The sequence below is a fragment of the Telmatherina bonti genome (genome assembly GCF_933228915.1).
Source record: "Telmatherina bonti genome assembly, chromosome: 13".
Classification (NCBI taxonomy): Eukaryota; Metazoa; Chordata; class Actinopteri; order Atheriniformes; family Telmatherinidae; genus Telmatherina; species Telmatherina bonti.
In genome coordinates, this window is record NC_136611.1 from 21,146,687 (window position 1) to 21,152,686 (window position 6,000).

Here is a 6,000-nt window from a genome sequence, read left to right on the forward strand (position 1 = left end):
TGGTGTTATGTTTGCAAACTGGGATACCACCAGTGAGTCCTGGAAGAAGATAGGAAAACTTTAGAGAAAGGCACGTAGTTGTTCATTAATTTCCTACTACTATTGATCACATTTCATTTAAAAGTTAACTTCAGGTTAAGCAAAATAGCAACCAAGCTTCTTCACAGTTTGGCTTTCATGATACAAAAGACATCCTTTTGAGGTTATTATAAGCTCAGTGATTATGTAGAGGATTTGTCTGGAAGTTTCACATGACTGAGATGAGAATTTGTCCAAGTTTTGAAGATGACACTGTAGTTGGAGTTTTGTTTGAATGGTTTTACCCTCGAGCTGCAGTCACAACCTTGCATGAATACACAGTATGGTTGAAGCTCAAAGCTTTTAATATTGATACAGTCTTATTAAGACAAGCCAGATGGAGAGAAAAGTGAAAAACAAGCTGTAATGAGCACATTCAACCTGCTGTGTGACAACGTAGGGAATACATGATCAGACGGAGCGGACTCATTGACAGCTGGTTTACCCACCGGACCTGCAAACACAACACAGGGCATGTGTGCAGAAAATCATCACACAGAAATGCATAAAAACGGTTTAAAAAAAAGAGAAAAAAATAAGTAGAAGCAGAAATTAGCAAACATATGACTCTCAGCTGCCATCATCCATTTATACAACCAACACTTAAATCAAGTCGTTGACATTTTCTCAGACATCTGCAACCTTTCTAAGTAAATCCATTTGTATAGTAGACCAAGCCCTTTGCATTACGCACCCATATATGAATCAAAAAGGCCATACTGAAAAAAAGTATTTTCTTGTACCAATTACTGTATATAAAACTGAATCTGAAGATGCAAACGTTTTTTTTCCCTGTGTAATTGTGGAAGTTGTAATGATAATGAATCTCGTCCATTTGTGGCTTTTCACATTCCCATGTGTTAAATTATCAAACTGCTCTGTGATGATCTTCCAATTCAGTTTTCTGTTAAATCCTGCTTATGGCAGTGACGTGTCCTGTGTCCTGCTGCTTCCTTTTAGAGATGATGAATGGCCTTTTTAAATGTGCCTCTCCCTGGCTGGTGCAGTCAGTCTACAGTTATGTGTTCATGTGTTGTCCAAAGGGGCTATAAGGAGTAAAAACTGAACTATATAAACACACACACACACACACACACATTATCATAACATCCTGAACAATCTTCACTGAAGTTTTCCTTTTTAAAACATTAATTTCATCCTAATAATACACACACACACACACACACACACACACACATATATATATATATATATATATATATATATATATATATATATATATATATATATATATATATATATATATATATGTAATTAAGAAATTAAAGAAAATAAAGAAATTAAGAAAATAAAGAAAAACCACTAAGTGAGAAGGTGTGTCCAAACTTTTGACTGATACTGTACACACACTCATATATATATATATATATATATATGAGTGTGTGTACAGTATCAGTCAAAAGTTTGGACACACCTTCTCACTTAGTGGTTTTTCTTTATTTTCTTAATTGCAGAGTACAACTAAATACATCCATACTGTGAAGGTACACAGGTGGAATTATGTAGTAAACAAAAAAAGTGGTAAATAAACCAGAATATGTTTTATATTTTAGATTTTTCAAAGTAACCACCTTTTGCTTTGATGAAAGCTTGGCACACTCATGAGATTTTCTCAAACAGCTTCATAAGACAGTCACTTGGAATGGCTTATCAATAGTCTCAAATGAGTTCCTGGAGGTGTTGAGCACTTGTTAGATGCTTTGCCTTCACTCTTTGGTCCAAAACATCCCAAACCATCTCAAGTGAGTTAAGGTCAAGCGACTGTGGAAGCCAGGTTGTCTTATGCAGCACTCTATCATTCTGTTTCTTGGTCAAACATCCTGGATGTGTGTTTTGGATCATTGTCCTCTTTAAATACAAATGATGATCCCACTAAGTGCAAACCAGATGGGATGGCATGTTGCTGAAGAATGCTGTGGTAGCCATACTGGTTAAGTGTTCTTTGGATGTTGACTAATCTATCAACTGCTTCACTAGCAAAGAACCCCCATACCATACCATGTCTCCTCCTGCATGCTTCTCCGTGGGAACCACACATCTAAGAACCATCTGCTCACCTTTACTGCATCACAAAAACATGGCAAGTGTAACTAAAAATCTCATATTTGAATTCACTAGACCTGAGCACAGATTTCCACTGACATGAGGTCATTCCTAATGTTTCTTGGCCCAAATTAGTCTCTTATTCTTATTGTTCTTTCTCAGAAGTGGCTTCTTTACAGCAATTTGACCATGGAGGCCCAATTTAGTCAGTCTCCCCTGAACAGATGATGTTGAAATGCTTCACCATCTTGAATTCTGTGAAGCATTTCTGTTCTGAGGTGCTGTTTATTTGCGGTTTCGGAGATTGGTGACTGATGAACTTATCCTATGCAGCTGAGGTAACTCTTGGTCTTCCTGTCCTGAGGAGGTCCTCATGAGAGCCAGTTTCAACATCGTGTTTGATGGTCTTTGTAACTACACTAGAGAATACCTTCAAACTTCTTGAAATTTTCCTGATGAACTGACCAACATGTCTTAAAGTAATGATGGACTGTCATTTCTCTTGACTTAGTTGAGTGGTTCTTGCCATAATATGGATTATAACAGAGATCAGAGTGAAACCACTGTATAGACCTTTGTAGAAACCATGCCTCTGCACATCACAACCGATGGTCTCAAACACATTAAGAAGGAAAGAAATCCCAGAAATTAACTCTTGACAAGGTAATCCTGTTCTGACAAACCATTCCAAGTGACTGCCTTATGAAATTGATTGAGAAAATGTCATGAGTGTGCCAAGCTGTCACCAAAGCAAAAGGTGGTTACTTTGAAGAATCTGAATTATAAAACATATTCTGGTTTATTTACCACTTTTTTGTTTACCACATAATTCCACCTGTGTACCTTCGTAGTATGGATGTATTTAGTTGTACTCTGCAATTAAGAAAATGAAAAAAATTAAGAAAAACCACGGAGTGAGAAGGTGTGTCCAAACTTTTGACTGATACTGTACACACACACACACACACACACACACACACACACACACACACATATATATATATATATATATATATATATATATATATATATATATATATATATATATATATATATATATATATAGAATGGAGCATTTCATTTTAAAAAGGAAAACTTCAGTTGAGATTGTTCAGGATGTTATAATAATGAATAAAAAAAATGCTTTAAGTTATTTGAAAGAGCCATTTTTAGAAAGATCACGTTGCTACTTTCATTATACAATATAATACTTATTATATTTTGAGAGAGCCAACATCTATTTTGAGTGATTATTTATTTGTCTGTGTTTTTTCATATAGTAAAAACTATAAAAATACAGTTGCTCTCAGTCTTGTTTATTTTTTCCCTGTGACCTGCATAGCCTATGCACACTAGGATTTCTTTGAATTTGTGGTATCTGCAAAGGCTGGTGTGGTGTTCGTTGGTCCACTGCAATCGCTTAATCACAGCCAATCAAGAAAAAAAAAAATGAATAAATGAATAAAAGAAAAAAGGCAGGAGGAAAGAACAAGAAAACTGTGATACAAGAATATCCACTTTGAAAACCTCAACTTTTCCCCACATTTTGTAACATGATTTGAGAATATATAGTGAAGTGTGGTGCTATAGGCATATTTGCATATATGCATATATTTTTTGACCCTATGATTTCTATATTTTTGAAGTAGAATATGGTATGCAGATTGTGGATAAAAACAGTGACCCATGTCCTGCATTGTTGAGTGCTTTCTGTAGAAACAATAAGAAATGTAGTGATCTACTGGATGTGCTGAAAAGTTGGTGAAGTTTGAACTGATGTTTGGAATGAGTAGAAAAATCTGTTTTGAGGTATTTGATGTATAGCTTTCATTATGTGTAGTGAATTTCTGCGTGTGTGCGTGTATAAGACATAAAGACATTGAGAGTATCTTGTGTGTGTGCTGGTGTGAGTCTGGGGGGCCTCCATATGGATGCATGAATGTAAATACTGTGTGCATATCAGAAGTAATATAGATGAAGTTCTGGGTTAAATCTGTCCAAGCTCCTTGGCCGACTCCTGTTTCCTGATTTGTCTGAGGGAAAATTTCTGTCTCTCTGTTGTACATCTCCATGTGTTGTTTGCTTTTACCTGCTACTGTTGTGTGTGCGCAAACTTGCATGTGTGTAAAAAAAACTTATGTTTTTCTGTGTTTAACTTTGCATTCTCCCTGTAAACTCTCCTGGCAGACAATAATGGCAATATTCAGATTTTTGTTGAGGAAAAATGTGAATGTATCACACTTGTTGGTTTTGTTAAACCATTTCATGGCAGTATTCAAATGTATGTGGACTATAAAGTTGTGTATATTAATGTGAAGGGCCTGTCAGTCAAACACTGACTGAGATGTTTGTTCAGAGGTCCATAAGTGTGAATATATGTGAAGAAATAGTTGCCAAATGATGCCCTGTGAATTACATAAACTACCGGAAAGACAGGGACTGCAGACAGTGCTGCTTTTAAACATACAGTAATTATATTTATATATATATTATATATATATATATATATATATATTATATATATATATATATATATATATATATATATATATATATATATATATACACACACATATATAAAATGTATAAAAAATAAAAGTTATGTTCTCTAGCTAATTATCCTTTGTTATTATTTTATACATTGTAAGTCTTCAAGCAAAATGAATGTCCATGCTTTTTATGACTTAACCACAAGAAGTTGGACCAAAACTTACCACAATTTTATTTTACAATTTGTCTTGAGGAAAAACTATGTAACTCTACAACAGATAACCCTCTCTTCGCTCATTGGTTAATTTACGTTTGTAGATGAGCTCAAGATTTCAAAAGGGATTAAATTTATTTTGCAGTTTATTTCAAACTGCAACATCAGAATGAAACGTGCATTTTATTATGCATGCAACAGCCAATATTTGCTCATGAGGCTTAGTATAATGAATCTTACATAAGAAGAATAAGAATGATCTCATCACAGCTATATACTACAGTGAAGTATGCACAGTGAAACTCAAGAAGATTCATCTTTGCTCAGTATAGGATTTCAAAGCTGAATATTTATGCCCCCTAGTGGCTAAACCTGAGTACCGACATAGTTACCATAACTGGTAAAAGGCGAGTGGCAAGTCATCAAAAGGAAGAAAAATACCTCAAATACTGGGTGACAGGATTTTCTTCACTAAAATATTGAATAAAATAATCTGTCTTAGTAGGAGTACTTATTAAGTACTCTCACCTTACCCTCCAGTTTTAGAAAAAAAAAAGAAAAAAAAAAGGGAAATTGGAACACCCTGACGAATCATTTTATATCAAACTTTTTTTTAAAATTTATTTGTTGCCGCCCCCTCCTCCAGCTTTATTTTTTTTATTTGAGTGGAGGTGACCTATTTTATGGAGCTCACATTGAGGATCTTGACAATCAATTAAGCACCAAAAAGTGTTAAGGTCACGCATCAAATAATACTTAGCAGAAATAAAGAAATCCCCCAAAATGTGTTTAATACTATAAGCTGGATTTCACAAGTTCATCTTCTCGCGGCCTTGAATGCTGCATAATGAAAAATGGAATAAAAAATAAATAGTTTACTTATCCTAAAGTGAAATTACACCCCGCCACCTTTTAGCCAGCAGGTGGTGCAAGGTGCTGCAGCTACACCTACTGTCCCGTCAATCACTTCTGGGCAGAGGCAAGATAAAGCCAAGCAGGAGCATTTTGTTCAAAAGACAAGCTAAACTCCTGCTCACCATGGAGTTTGTTTACTGCAAGTCACAGCGGGCACTTTGGTGAAACTTCTGGAGACTGTTTCGCCCAGTTTTCGGCATCCCCACCCATTTCCACACACCAGTTACTTCATTCATGTC